General features: G+C 45.9%; 1 long non-coding RNA gene across 4 annotated transcripts in view; it reads left to right on the forward strand.

Annotated features, from left to right (window-relative positions):
- LOC132252103 (uncharacterized) overlaps positions 1–15,716 on the forward strand; it is a 519,299-nt gene that overhangs the window by 97,560 nt on the left and 406,023 nt on the right. The gene's annotated exons all lie outside the window — the stretch shown is intronic.

Consider the following 15,716-nt stretch of genomic DNA (forward strand, 5'->3'; position numbering starts at 1 on the left):
ATCAGTTTACCTAGAGGTTCCTTTAGAGACAGAAAAATGAAAGTGCTGAGTCCTATTTTCATTTGGGGATATCAAGCTTTTTATCAAATTATAGAGGTGACGTTTCAGAATATTTCATATCTGATCAGAAGGAAAATCCAAAAATAATTTTCTCTTTATTCAGGAGTCTTTCAGGCAGTGGGACTGTTTTATTTATTACTTAATATTGTGCTCTAGTCAATCATTTTGAATTCAGACAGGAAAATAGAATTTTTATTTTTAAAAGAAAAAATACTGAGGAAAAATACTATTGGAATAGAGTATATTTTCTTTTTTAAAATAAAAAATGTCTTGGATCCTTCTCTGCTGAATGTTTATTGTTTGTTAACCACACACCATTAAAATGAGGTAGTACATTAAACAAAGCATCTTACATTAGTTAATTACAGGCACTGTAACTCCAGAGCATTTGTACAACATATATATTTCAGCTTTCAAAATCGTGACCGTCTAATACAATCAGGAACACTTCCATTTTTCTTTAAACCAAGGTATCTCTGCATATGTTGTGTGTATATGCTTGTAAAATATATATTGCATTGCACACATTGCATTTAATTTAATCTTGCTATTTTTATATAGCTTTGTATATTCACTAAATATAATTACATGTATATATACTATATGTATATTAGCCAAATATAACATAATAAATGCACTTATCCAAAAGAGTTGCAGTTACTATAATATATAATTGTATATATACAGCAGAATATGTAATAAGAATACCCATATTGGTGGTACAGTTTTGGATTTTCACTGTTTCTCATATAGAAAAATCTGATGCTAGTAAGAACAGATTACAAATAAAAATATAACCTTATAACAGTCTGCATTTCTGTAGCACCTTTCACTGAATGATCTGATGATGAATCTGAGATCTTAATGAATTAAACCTTTCAACAATCCTGTTGTTATTACCTCTACTTTTCAGGCACAAAAAGCCGAGGCAAAAGTTAAGTGTTTTCTTTGTCCAAAATTGGATCCATTCAAGAAAGCCTGGCCCAATGGGGAATAGAATTCAAATTTCTTGATTTTCCCATCCTGTGCTTTAGCTATATGATCCCATGAGAAAACTTATTGTAGGGATGGTTGCATCTTGTATGAGATCTCAACAACAGTTACCTTTGAGCCCATTTGTGAGTACTATCAATGGGTTTTGTGGGGAGGTGTGTTCAATTCCCTTTTAGTAAAAGGGTGATGGCTGTGACATTACCTTTATAATATTTATAGTATGGTAATGATTGTAGACACTATTGTTTGCAATGAATATATATAATAATAAAATAGTTCCGTACTACTAATACTATTACAGATTTTTTGTTTTTGTTATTTTTTAATTAAGGGATGGTTTCAAGGAGGGATGTGGAGAAGGGGGCAAATGGATTTGAGGAAATCTCTTCCAGTTCTAACTGTGATGTAGAGGAATGTGGGGTAAGAGGAAGAGATGATCATTTTCCTTCTTCCCCATGAACTGGCCCAAATAGTATGCTGATCACATTCTTTATGATATGTTGAATTGGGGCACATTATATTTGCAGTTAGATTTTTGGAGTCTGCAGCAAAGAATGTCAAACTAGCTTTGCCAGATTTCATATTTTATTCCAACAAATCCCTTTTTTAATATGACAAGAGTATATAAGAAAAGCAAGAAGGTGAAAATGAAATGCTAAAGAAATAGGAGGGTTTTATTTTTCCCTTGTCTCTGCATTTCTGGTTTACAACCTGTTGTATAAGCAGCAACTACCTTTCTTAGCATTCTCTTTTCAAATATGAAGAAGCCTCTGTGGTATTTAAAGCTTATGGTCTTTAAGCTATGAGGAGCACTGGTGCAGTCTTTAAAGATTCAAATATGATTAGCTTAATATTTTTCCAACTTCTTGTTGGCTTGTAATAAGCTTACAGTGTGTGCTTTGTGATGAGACTAGATGATGGTAAAACATGGATTTGAAAAAGAAATGTCAAAAGGAGCTTGGAAAACCTTGCTGTAGCTAATGCCTGGATGATATAGTAGTTAGTGGTGTATTAGTAGTTGTAGTGTTCTTGTTCTAGGTCCCAATATAACAAAGCATTAAAACCTGCTTAAATCTCCCTGCCTCTACCCCCTACCCCCCATTTAGAAAAACACAAAAGCTTGTGTCTAAGGAGGTGGGATTTAAGCATATGCTTAAGATTGAGCATGTCCTTCAGTGCTTTACTAGCTGAAGCAGGGGGTGAGGGGAGGAGAGGAAAGCTATGAAATTGGCCTTTTAGTTAAAATGTAGTTGTGTATAAGAATAACTTCAACAAATGAAACTAGTGTCTTATAAATAAGCTACTGTCACCACAGGAAATAGCCTGTTATAGAAGTGGTAATTTTGTGTAACTATGACATCTTTACTTGAGCATGTAAGTTGCAATTCACAGTTTCAGTTTAAAAGCATAACCTCCCTTTGGCATAAATGTGTACATGCTTACTATGATATACTGAATAAAGAGAGTGAGTTAACCGTGTTACTTTGGAGTGCTTCCTCTCATTAAATGTCGTTACTTATTAATATGTAGATGCTTAGCAGCACAGTAGGAAAATTGTAACTACCTATGAAAAAGGCTACCAATGAGATGCTAAACTGTAATGCACTTGTTCAAAATGTAACTCTCAAATGACATTTTTTATATTAAACCCAAAGCATAACACTCAATTTTTGTTTTTTGAAGAAACTTTCACATTTTCAAATTGTGTAACATTTAATTTAAAAATAAAAACAGCATATCTGAGAAATGCTTTTTAAAACTCAAAATATTATAATTTCTCTAGTAGCTAAAAGTGTTATTTAGCATAAAGCTCCTGTAATTAAAACGATCATTAAACCCTGTGAAGATACCCCTAGAGCCCTGTGTAGGAGATTTTCACAGTTCCAATGTATCCAAAATATTTTGCAAAACATTACTCACTTTCGTTGTAAGTTTTACATATTAAGGAGCTATCACTGCACTCTATAAATATTTAAGTTGGTTACTGATATTAAAGATGCATACATCAGAGGTATGCTTCAAAATTGAGCGTATGTAGGATTCTTTTGTGGCATTCCATTTGAGTTCGAGTTCAGTCCTTTCTCTCTCTTTCTCATCTTTTTTTTTATGCTTGTAGTGTAGAAGGTAGGTAGCTGTGGGTGTTTTTCTCTGACTTGCTTTTTGCAGAAAGGATCTTTTATTGCTGTGTCAAGTTGCAGGAATTGAGGGCATAGTGAGAGAGGAGCTGTAACTTCACTTTTTGTTTCCATCCTTGCGATTTAAGATAAAGCTGAGCAGAGGCTACGGACTCTCAACTGACTGTTTCAAAGGGGAGAAAAGTAAAAAGAAAAAATCTTTTAAAATAAGGTAGATACACTAGCTGTGGCTCAGCAAAAACAATATATTTTAATTGAGTTATATAGGGCATATTCTGTCGTCACTGAACGCAACAGCAAAACTCCTGGGGCATGTTCCAACAAGTGTGCACGTGTGGTTTGAGGTGCTTCAAACCACACACAGCACATGTACACCCATTTGCCACGCTAATTTGCAGTGTGGTGGGGGTGGTGGGGGGTTTGGATTTGACAAAGGGAGATCCTGGTGTAAAAAAAAAATGCTGCTAAAAAAGCAGCATGGTGCATACGTGGCAACAAAGTACGCCATCAGAAAGGGAGCCTGCCTGGCTAGAGCCATGTTCTGGCTGCTGGCCAGGCTCTGAGTGGTCAGCTTAGTCCTGCTGCTGTCCTGGAGGCCTCCCCTACCCCACCCAGGGCAACTTGCTCTGTACTGGAGCATGCATGCAGGGGTGTGCCTGGGCACAGATAGCAGTGGCACAAATATGTGCTGCTGCTATTTGTTCTGTGAGAAACGTGCACTCCTGCACATGCACGCTCATTGGGTTGCACCCCTGTTGACTTTCATCGGAGCATGTGGCACATGGTTTAGGAGGATTTTTTTTTTCCTGTCTAGGTATATTCAGTTTACTGTCTGGGAAATTAGTAATTAGTTATGGGTAGACCCACGCAAAACATTCATAATGAAACCTTGAAGCCAAGTGACAATCACATTTTTGTATTAAACTTCAAGCTCTTCAACGGGTCGCATTTTATATTTCCTACTGGCTATTGTACTTCATCTTTTTGTATGATGGGGACACCAAAATGAGGGGATTCTGGGAGAGGTTTGCCCCAAAACAGCATATCCTGTTGTTACCTACAAAAGAGGGATCTGTTGTGAAGTAGCTTTTAGTCATTAACTATCCTGAGACTCTTTTAACCAAATCCCTGAATACTTGATGCTTTTGTGACAGATCAGATTAAACAAACCTGTTTTGTTGGGAGGATTTTTTTGGTGTTCTAAGAGATTTGTGCTTTGAAACTCAAAGTGAAAGTAGGACAGTTGGGAAGTAGTGTAATTCAAACTTGCTAAAAACAAAAATGGAATATGGTGTATTTCCATAAAGATATTTTTCCCTTGCTTTTTAAAAACAAAAATCTGTATGTCTGTGATGTATTAACTTCCTAACACAGCTGAGTTTAATCATTGTAGAAAATCTGTTTTGTTTCTGTTACTCTATTAAAAGTGCTGATATATTTGTCAGTAAACTATTCCACACACCAGTGTGGTATGGAGATACAGAGTATTCAGATGAATTTCGATATCACAAAAAAAAAAAATGTCCTATCTACTTCAGGACACAGTTAATCCATACATATATTGGGATATTGGAACTTAATATTTACAGTATTTTATAATGAAGATTCCCAGCTATAACATCGTTTTTACAAGGCAAAAAAAAAACAAAAAAACAACCCCAAACCCAAGATACTGGAAAAAGTCACTAAAACTAAGAAAAATTGTACAGAAAAGTACACAGTGTTTGGTAGCTATTTCTGGGGCTTTTTGATTGTTAATGCAAACTGTCTCTTTGGGAACACTCGCAGTCAGGTTCAAGGTCCTGATATTTCTACTTTATAAAGTAACTCCAAATAGGTCTTAGGTAAAAAAATAAATTGAGGATTTGAAATGAACTATTCTGATCAGGGGGGAAGAATTGAATGTGTGTGAATATAAAAAGTTTGTTTTGCTGCTCAGATTGACATTACCTTCTAAATATATATATCTATATTTAGAAGGTAATGTTGGTTTTGCTGCTCAGATTGACTTTTAATAAAAAACAGGTTTAATAAAGGTACTTTCTAGAAATGAAAACAAGATTGCTACATGACATTTTGACTGTGTGAGGAGAAAAAAATAAGATTAGTTTTCTTTTCTTTTCTTTTTTTCCCTTTTTTTAGACCAAAGATTTTAGTAACTGAATTGTCACTTCTAATTCTATTTTCCAATTCCTGTATTTGCATTATTAAGGTCCTTTAGGTATTTTGCAGGCTACTAGCAGAGCAGAAAAGTTTCTAACTGTGTTTGTTTCTGAAATCCTAAAATGCACGTCTCAAATATGACTCTATACTAGTTATATATTAGTTCCTGGGGTAGTTAATTCCACAGCCTTTGCCCATAAGAAAATTGTCTTCTGCATAGACAAGCTTTCGGGAACTGCATTTTTTTAGCTCTTTGCATCCATTACTACCCTGTTTGTCTACTGCATGTACTAAATAATTCCTTTAGTATGTAGGTAGTGTTTCCCCATGTGGCAAGGCAAGAAAAATTGTCTCTTCCCCACCCTGGTATCTAAAAACATAATGGTCATAATATCCAGAGACATTTAAGAAGAATAAGCACTTTGAATGTTGCTAAATATAGTTCTTAACTCTGTAAATACAGCTGACAGACATTTGGTGATTTTAGATTCTGTTCAGGACATTTAGCAAACCAAATTCTAGTAACATTTTTTATCTGCTTATATATTATATGAAATCATAAGGGAAGGGTTAGCTTTAATTATAAGGTGATGCCAATTTAGGGACTTTTATTGTAGTTGTCACACTATTTGCTATTTTTCCTTAAACTCTACCCTCTGAAATCAAGCAGAGTTATAGGAGAATCACTTCCTTTACATAAAAAGGAAGATATAAGTTTTCTACAATGGAAGTAGATAACCTTTGAGGCTGTTTATTGGAGACCCTAAGATTATTATTTTAAATGAGTAGCAACAATTGGATTAACTTGCATTGGACATTTTAATTCATGTCTTCAGCCTTGGGGAAATACAGGGGCTATACCTACTTTTTTAGGGCATTACACTTAGGCTGGTCTAAGTGAACATAGATGGATCTAAACCCATAAGTGTACAGAACTTTGATGCATAGAGACAAGTCTACAAATGGCACAAGCGGCCTAAAATAAACCTGGTACGAGGTACACTCAGTTCAAATGGATATAGGTTAGAGTGAAGAATTGAATTTATTTATTGATTCAAGTTAGATCCTTCAGCATCCCAGCCTGCCTTTGCAGCTCTCCCTACCTCTTTTTTACAGGGAGGCATGCTAGCACTGAGCTCATGCTTGGCTGCTGCAGCCATGTGCCCACAGGCCAAACCCCTGGGCTCTCCCAGCACTAAGCAAGTACAGACCTCTCCCCAGCCCTGTGTCTGGCCATCTGTTGGCTGCAGGCAGGGGGCAAGGGGAAGGGAGGCATGTGTCCCCTGCACAAGCCCTGGGACCGGGGCACCCAAGTCCCCAGGCTGTGCCCTCACTCCCCCAACACTGAGTCATGAAGGGCCCCAACACTGAGCCCAGGAGAAACCCCTGCACTTGGGCACAGCCCCAAGGACCCTGAACCTGGAACCTGCACACAGAGGCCAGAGCCAGGCACCCTATGACCTGGACCCCAGAATAGGCACCCCAACACTTCTGAGCAGGAGCTGGTGCAGGCGGCTCATCTCTGGTGGGTTGGGATGATGGGGGGAAGAACATCAGGACTGGGCCTGCTGGCAGGTACCTGTTCCATATGCACCTGGGGTGCTGCAAGGAGTTTTGGCCTGCAGCTACAGAGTCCTGAAATAGTAGGGGAAGGGGGAGTAGACACTGCCAGAATCACAGGGAGTCTGCTGGAAGCCCCTGGAAAGTTCAAGGCTATGGGGGTGGCTTGGCCACTACGTTCCTTGTCACTCTGAAGTAGGGGCCACACCCAGCTGGAGTGAGAGGGAAGGCCACATGCTGGGACCTTCACCCATACTGCTGTTCCTTCCATCCATCCATCCCCTTGTAGACAGACCCTCACCAGCCTGCAGACACTGACATCCCATGGGCACTGCTGTGCACCATGGAAGAACCCATCCCATCCTCCTCTGCTACCCCACCCTAGTCACACAACTGGAACTACAGGGAGATGAGGGATCTTGTTGCCATCTGGGGCAAGGCGGAGGCCCAGGTCCAGTTCCACAAAGGGCATTGCAACTGAGAAGTGTTCAAGTGCATTGTCTAACAGATGCAAGTGGGGGCCACAACAAGGACTGGGTGCAGTGTCAGGCCAAGTCAGTACAAGCATGTGCATGATGCCAACAAAAAGTCTGGGGCCAGGAGGCAGAGCATGTTGCTCATAGATTCATAGATTTTAAGGCTGGAAGGGACCTTGGAAGATTATTGGGTCCAGCCCCCTGCACCATGTAGGAAACTTAAGTGGGAGTCAGGTGATCCCAGCAAGGTGATTGTCTAGTCTCCTCTTAAAGATTTCCAGGGTAGGTGATTACACCACCTCTGGAGGGAGCTTATTGCACAGTCTGGACACCCTGACTATGAAGAAGTTATTTCTAGTGTTAAGCCTGAATCGATCCTCCAGAAGGTTGTGGTCATTACTCCTAGTTTTCCCTTGGGTGCCCTAGCGAACAGTTGCTCACCAAACCCTTGATATACTCCCCTAGTGTAGTGATAAACTGCTACCAGGTCCCCTCTCAACCTTCTTTTCTTCAGGCTGAAGAGTCCCAGATTCCTCAGCCTTTCCTTGTATGGCTTGCCTTATAAGACTCTGATCATATGGGTGGCTCTTCTTTGGAGTCTCTCAAGCTTGTTCATGTCCTTGTTAAAAGGTGGTGCCCAGAACTGGATGCATTACTCCACCTGTGGTCTCACCAGTGCTGAGTAGAGCGGAAGAATCGCCTCCTTGGTTTTGCTGGAGATGCATTGATTGATGTATGCCAGAGTATTATTTGCCCTACTGGCTACAGCATCATACTGCCAGCTTATATTCATACTGTGGTCTATTATTGCCCACAGGTCCCTTTCATTCATTGTGCTAGTCAGTTTGGTGCTGCCAAGCCTGTAGGTGTGTTGGGGGTTGCTTGTCCCGAGGTGGAGCACTTTACATTTCTCAACATTGAACTTAATCAGATTCCGATCTGCTCAAGTTGCTCGCCTGTCTAGGCCCGCCTGTATCTGTAGCTTATCTTCAAACGTGACAGTGTTCCCTCATAACTTGGTGTCATCCGTGAACTTAGCCAGTGAGCTCTTCACCCCCACATTCAAATAGTTAATAAAGATGTTGAGACGTACTGGACCGAGCACCAACCCCTGTGGGACACCGCTGCCCACTTCTCACCAAGATGACACAGATCCATTCACTACGACTCTGGGTCCTATCCTGCAGCCAGTTTCTCACACACCTGACTGTCTTGAAGTTAAGTCCACGATCCTGCAATTTTCTTGTGACGTCTTTGTGAGATACTAGATCAAAGGCCTTTTGGAAGTCAAGGTATACAATGTTAACCCGCTCTCTCTTGTCCAAGAGCTGCTCCCCCCCCCCCCCCCCCCCCCCTTCTTCACAATGGACAGGGACATCATCACCCTGCACATCTATGGCACTACTGAGGGCAAAAGGAATTGCCACAGGGACCTCACTAGAGGAGGGGTATATGAAGTCCCTGGGAGCACAGGACAACTGGGTGCCCAGAAGCAGGTCCCCAGGGACCACAGGGTACAAGGTCTGCTGATAGCAGCAGCTCCCAGGGCCTCTGGCTCAATAGTGCTGGTCCCTGGATCATCGAAGGATCTGGGAGCAGTCACACCTGCAGCTGGACCTGAACTCTGTAGACATCTTGAGCGTTGTCAAAAGCACAGAGCATGACATGCAGGGGGAGGGGAAAAGCTCTGATGCCATGGATATTGCAAGCTAAGATTTGGACCCTAATGCCATGCCCTCCACCTTGCAGGAGTGCTCCCCTTATACCTTCATCCTTGACTCTGCAGACCGCAAACACATGGCCCCTGGGACACTGCTCCCAACGCAGCTGCCTTGGGTGTTCTGCTCCTAGGCCTCCAACACCTTTTTGCTTCCCCCTTTCCAGATGCACAATGTGCTGACCAGGACAGCAGCCACTGCTTCAGCATGACCCACTGCTCCCAGTCCTTCTGCAGTTCTTCTCCCTCTTCTGGTGAAGACTGGCACCAGTCAAGTATGAGGGTGCTTGCTGCCTGAGATGGCCACATGAAGTGGGGTAGAGCTGTACTGTGGTGGGGATCCAGGCACTAGAGAAATCATAAAGTCTAGGGGAAAGAGAAGCAGAGCTGGGGAAGGAGAGCATGTGGGCTGTATCCACAGCCAGTAAGGCAGGCAGGTAGAGGCAGGGAGCCCAAAGCCCTCTGCGAGCCTTTCTCCAGAAGGTGGTCACTGCACCCAACCTGCTGGCATTTTTCCCTCTTCCCCCAGCCCCTTGGGGACTTGTGGCCACTACAGGCCATCTCCATGGTCATAGTCCTCTCCCAGACCTTTGTGACCAAGAAGCCCAGAAACAGGGGTTCTGGTGCACAGGGTAGTGGGGGGCTGGTGAATTGCCCCACCCTGACCACTCAAAGCACAGGGCTCCAGGCCACTAATTGCTCGAGAGTTTTCTGTCTTTCAGCACTGGGAAGACCAGTCACATATTCCCCTCCCCTTCCCTCTGCTCCCCAACCCCTTTCCTCCTAGACTGCAGCTGAGAACCCAGCAGCTTCCCCCACCCCCAGCCCTGGACAGTTAGCTGTCCATCTCCCATTTTGTGGGAACATAAGTATGCCTCACTTACATATCTCTGCCTTATCTTTCAGGGCCATGCTCAGCTACTGGGAGAAATTGCGCCCCCTCTCAGCTGCCCAGAGCATTGGTGCTGAAATAGCACCTCCTTCCCCAACTGTCCATTGCACTCATGGAAAGGCACAAAAACAGTTTATTGAGATCTGCAGGCAAAGTGTAAAAAACAGGTATAAATGCCAGCGCTATGCACCATCACCCATTTGGCAGAGTTACGGGGCCAGGTGGCAGAGAGGACACTGAGGTCAGGGACAGGAAATAACATGCAAAAACCACGGGAGTTGCAGTACAGCAGAAACAAGAAAAAATCCCACTTGCCAAACAACCCCTCTCCCTCCCTCCCTCCCAGTCCCAGAAAGGCACTAATGTAATGACAAGAGTCCCTCGTGAGAACACTTATCTTACCTGATCTGGTCCTGCTGGCAGGCTGACTCCTGAGTCGTGCATCTGGAGAGGCTTGGATGTGATATTCCAGTACTCCCTTCCCCCTGCCCCGTCTGATCCAATCCCTGGGGAAAATCCATGGGTGCCAGGCAACTGAGTTTCATGGTTCAGACAGTCATTGTACCAGCCCTTCAAGGAACACCCCCTGCTGCACAATTGTGTCCCCATCCCAGTCCCAAAAAGTGCCTCCCTCCTACTGCAACCCTTGAAAGTGAAGCAGCCTTCACCCCCTCCAGGTGTACTGAAAGTAGAAGAACAGTGCACACCACAGGAAATTTTTTAGGCAGCTGGTGTGTGGCCTCTCTCTGTGTCAGGTCACCATGGGTTCAGCTTCATGGCCACTTGTAGACATGGGGAAAAAAAAACCCCAAACCATGCTTTACTTTAAACTCAGCATGCTCCTGCACCAAGCCCAGCACATGCCCAGAGGAGGCAGTGCCTTACCTTTCTCAACATCTGGCACCTGGCTTTCTCAGCATCTGTAGAGACCGGGCACTTTAGTGGGGCTTTTTAGGTGCTTTTATTTAATAGCTGATTGAATCAGCTTTAGCTAAAAGCACCAAAAAGCTCTGTTGAAGTGCCTAATTTAGTTTGACCCAGCTCTGCAGTGTCTGTATAATGTGCTGCTGCTTCTGGTATGGCATAGTTTTTTTGGTTTGTTTTTTTTGGGGGGGGGGGTGGAGGGGGTTGGTTTTGTTTTGGTTGTTGCTTCTATGTCTGTTAGTGTCCCATGTCAATAATTGTGTGTGATTGATCACCACAATTATTGACATGGGACACTGACATGGTTGTTAACTCATCATAGCAGAGCCACAGGTAGCACACGAGCTGGCCTTCCCCTGTGTGCCTTCAAAGCAGATGGTCCTCCAAGGCTTTTGAACACTTCCTGGGGGACCATGTCCTGCAGCAGGAGCAGGGTGTATTGGCTGGCATTCCCCTGGGAATAGGGGTAAAGTTCACCTGACTCTCACCAGGGAAATGTTGGGAGTAAAATACCACTCCTACATGGATACAGTGCTGAAATGTCTGTCCTGTAAGAGAAGGAGGGCGTGGGAAGGGGCAGTATAAGAGCTCCACTGGCATTTCCTGGAGTGGTCAGTCCATGCCTGCTTTGGGGATGGTCTGAGTCCTTGCAGGACCCCAGGTCCCCAGACCCTCTGAGGGAGCATAGGAGGTGCCTGCCACAGTTTCTGGAGAGGGATCCAGCCCCTCCCTTCCCAGCAACACATCCCAGCACCATTGCAGGGCATCCTGCTCACCTGCAGCACAGTCAGGGCCCTGGTTTCTGCTGTACTGGGTAGAAAGCAGCAGCATGGGTCCTGGCCCCAGAGGGAAGGGAAAGAGCCAAGACAGAACACTTACCATAGCTACCTTGCTCTCTCTGTGCAAGTGCTCAGGTGAATGCTGGGAGGGTTTAAGATGCCTACTCCTATACTTTATCAGGAAAAGTTGCAATTTTGTACAAAAGCTCTACATCTCCCCTGATAAATGGAGTAAACACCACTTGGCTAAGGGAGGACAGTGCATGGAGGTCGCAATGCCAGCTCAAGGACAGGGGCCTGTACAGCAGCAGAGTGCCTGAGGGATGCCCGTAGGAAGTGTCAACGCAGCAAGGAGATGTTGCAGGCCTTGTTTGCTGCCTCTGAGTACTGGACACACACAGCTAACTCCTGGTACCAAGAGCTGCAGGAACAGCACAAGGAAAGACTCCAGATATGGAGGGACAACATCCTCCATTGACATTTGTACATGCCACAGGGGTTTACTTCGGTTTAATTCTCCCTAAATCCAAGCGGTGGGTCTTTAAAAACAAAACTTCAATTTCGAGCAAAGTAAACCCCCATGGCATGTACAAAAGGGTTGGGCCTGACCCTTACCTGCCTCTCCAGCAGCAGGGAGGGGAGAGCGAGTTGCTGGTGGGCCGAGCAGCCCCCGAGATTGGAGGGGCTGGTGTTTCCCTCCATAGCAGCGGTAGTACCCACATGCAAGCACCCAGCCTGAGCGGTCCCAGAGAGCACTGAGCTGTGGAGGGAAGCACTGTGCCCCCACGCAGCTCAGACAGGCAGGCAGACTCCGGGGAGGGGAAAAAAAAAAAAGATCAATCTTGCCACTTTTTTTTTCTCCTTCAGTGGAGCCTGTCTGCACAGGCTGCCTCTGGGCTGCCTGCATGGGCTGCCTGTACAGACCCTGAGATGCACAGGGCCCGGTGCTTCTCTCCGCAGCAAACTAAACCTCCTCAGAGATGTTTTATTTTGCTGCGTCCCAAAGTCATCTAACTTGCATTATGCTGCTGACATGTGCAAACAGCCCACCATTAAAGCGCATTATGCCGCCGACATGGGCAAACAGCTGCACCATTAAAGTGGTGCAAAAAGGCATTAAGCTACTTTAATGGCCAATTTTGTGGCTTGTACAAATAGCCCATGACACTGTCCTCCTTCCTGAACTGATCCATATCTCCCCAGCCTTGGCAGTTGCTCCGCCTATGCAGGCCCTCCAAGTGGTTACAAGTAGGGTGACCACCCGTTCCTAATTGGGTGGGTCAGTCCCAGAATGAGAACCTCAAGTCGCAGTCCTGGGTTGCATGACTCTGGGACATCATTTGTCTTGGTTTCACAATGTTGTGCAGGTACTTGGGTTTGGGAAGTGGTAGGTTTCCCCTTGCAGGGTGCTTGGGGCTGCTGGGAGTGGGATGCAGGGGGTTCCACATATATGTGCACACCTGTATACAGGCACATGGCTGGGAATACATCCAGGCAGTGTCGGAAGCGGCTCCCTTCAGGTAAGTCTATGGGATGGGAGGGGCATAGGTTAGGTAGGGGTGCAGATTGAGGCCCCCATGGTGAGGGAGGGAGTGTGGCAGGGGCTGGGGCTGCTGCCCAGCTACGGCAGTATGTGGGCCCCGGGGCTAGGAGCAGGACAGAGTCATGGTTGGTTCATCAAGGGAATGGGGGGTGGGGGAGGCATGGGAGGCATGTGCCCCCCAGATTTATGTGTGGAGCAGGGGTGGATGCAGGCTGCCTGCTCTGGCCTCAGGGATTCCCACTGAGCTGCCCTGCCCCAGGAGCCCCACAGTGGCTGTGCTGCCATGGCAATCCCCTGTCCCCCCCCCCCCCCCGTGCCCCCCCTCCCCCCGGCAGCAGCAGGCTGGGGGCAGCAACGGTGGCACAGTTTTCAGAACTGGGGGGAGAACGTAGCCTGTTGTTGGGACAGCAGTAGGCATTAGAGCCCACCTGCCCCAGCTCATCCATCCACCAGTTCGGGAGCCCAGGGGAAGCTTTTCCACTCCTCACAGCCTCTCTCCTGGCCTGAGAGCTGCTGTGGGGGAGCGCCCAGCCATTAAGTGGGATGGGCAGCCCCCAGGCTGGTCTTGCCACATGAGGTGGGCCCCAAGTGTGGTAAGGGTCATGGGGTCAGGGTCCCTGCAGAGGGAGACTGGGCCCTAAGGGGCAGGGGGTGCAGGGCTGGGGCTCCCATGAGGGAGCACCAGGAGTCTACAGCCCCTGCTGTAGCAAAGCCTTCCCCTCCAGCCCCACAGCTACTACCTCCTGTCCTTCCCATGCAGCCCTCTCAGGCAGGCACTGGGTCCAGGATCACCCACCTGTCCAGCTTGTATAGAGTGAAGTCCATATTCTTCACTCCTGAGACTTGGAATTAGTTAGCCAAGTCTAAAGCTGCATTCCACATGCCTCCCCTCTTAAGTTTCTGTTTTGAGTTAATCCTTCTGAGGCATTCCCCCATGACCCAAACCCCTTCCCTGTTCCCTGACCTATCTTCCTCTCTATGTTATGTTACCCCTTTCAGAAACCTCCCATACCCCCGTCCAAAGTTTTTTTTTTTCTGATTTGCATCAATGGGAAGAGGGGTCAAGTTATGGAACAGGCAAGGTTTAATAGGTTTTCTTTATTACAAACAAGAAAAGTTTGGCAACTGCAACATTGTAAATTGACAGATGTCTCCTTCTTGTGCCACATTCCTCCACATCCCAGTATCTGCCCCATGGGAGGGTGGGAGATGGGGAATGATGTCCAGTCAGCCAGGGTTGTGGGCAGTGCTACCTGGGATGCAGGGCCAGAGGCGCCCAGGACAGGAGATCCATTGCCTATTGCCAGGGCATGGGCACTTGGGGACTCAAAGCCCTCCTGCCCTACTCATCCAAGGAAATGTCCTGGTCCACCAAGGGCTAATAGGTAGCCGGACAGGGCTTCATAGACCCAGACTCTGCATGCAGGGCTGGTGCCCCCAACATCTTTGAGGGGCTTGCTCTCTCCTTGCCCTAGCTCCAGCCTCCTTGGGCTGTGCATGCATAGCACATCATGTCTGGTTTGTGTGCTGTGCCTCCTCTGCCCAGGCTTCATAAAAAACCTTCCTCATGGTCTTGCAGATGTTGTGAGGGATGCATGTGATGATGATAAGGCTCAGCAAATTCTCCTCCTCCAACTTGTAGTGCGTGCTGAGAGCTTGCCAGTACACCTTAAGGTGGCTGAAGGCACACCCCCAGTCATGTGGCACCTACTGAGACAGTAGTTGAAGTGTTCCTTTTGACGCTCCCATAGGGCTTCATGAACTAGGGCATATGGGGTAAACTGGGTCCCCTATGATGATGGGAGAGATGACAAGGGTGCCAATAACAAAAATGGGGACTCCAGGAGTCTGCTTTTAAAGGCCGGCTCTCAAAGATGTGGGTGAAGCAGACCTGGTGGTCAACATGCCCTTCAGGATGATGGAGAAGTAGCCCTTGTATTTGCTGATGCCCAGGCACCTTGGGACAGGCAGAGGAATGGGAGTTGGGTGCCATCCATGACCCCCACACAATTGGGAAGCTCATGTGGTGGAAGCTGATGACCACCTCCTGTGGGTTGACAAGGCAAATGAAACAGATGGCCAGGATGTTCTGGATGACTAGGTACACCTTCCAGATGACCTCTCTGGTCATGGACTGGCCCATGTTGAACTGGTTGGTGATGTAATGGAAACTGATGAGGTTAAGCAGCTTCATGATGGTGATGACCATCTGGTTCTCCAGAGTGAGGAGTGGCTACATGCTAATGTCCTGGTGTGCAATGTGGGGGGCCATCTTGGTAATGATGCCCATGAAGGTAGCCAGGCACATACAGAAGGTCTGGACCCACTGTTCTTTGTCCCAGGTTACTAGGCCCAGAACCAGTGCTCAACAGTTTGGAGGTGGTGTCAGAGCACCTCGGCATCCATGGCATCCTGGGTGGACTTGTCCTTGTCAGCTACTTGGAAGTCATTGGTCCAGTCTAGGACTCCTGGTG

Source organism: Alligator mississippiensis, chromosome 1 (genome assembly GCF_030867095.1).
Source record: "Alligator mississippiensis isolate rAllMis1 chromosome 1, rAllMis1, whole genome shotgun sequence".
Lineage (NCBI taxonomy): Eukaryota > Metazoa > Chordata > Crocodylia > Alligatoridae > Alligator > Alligator mississippiensis.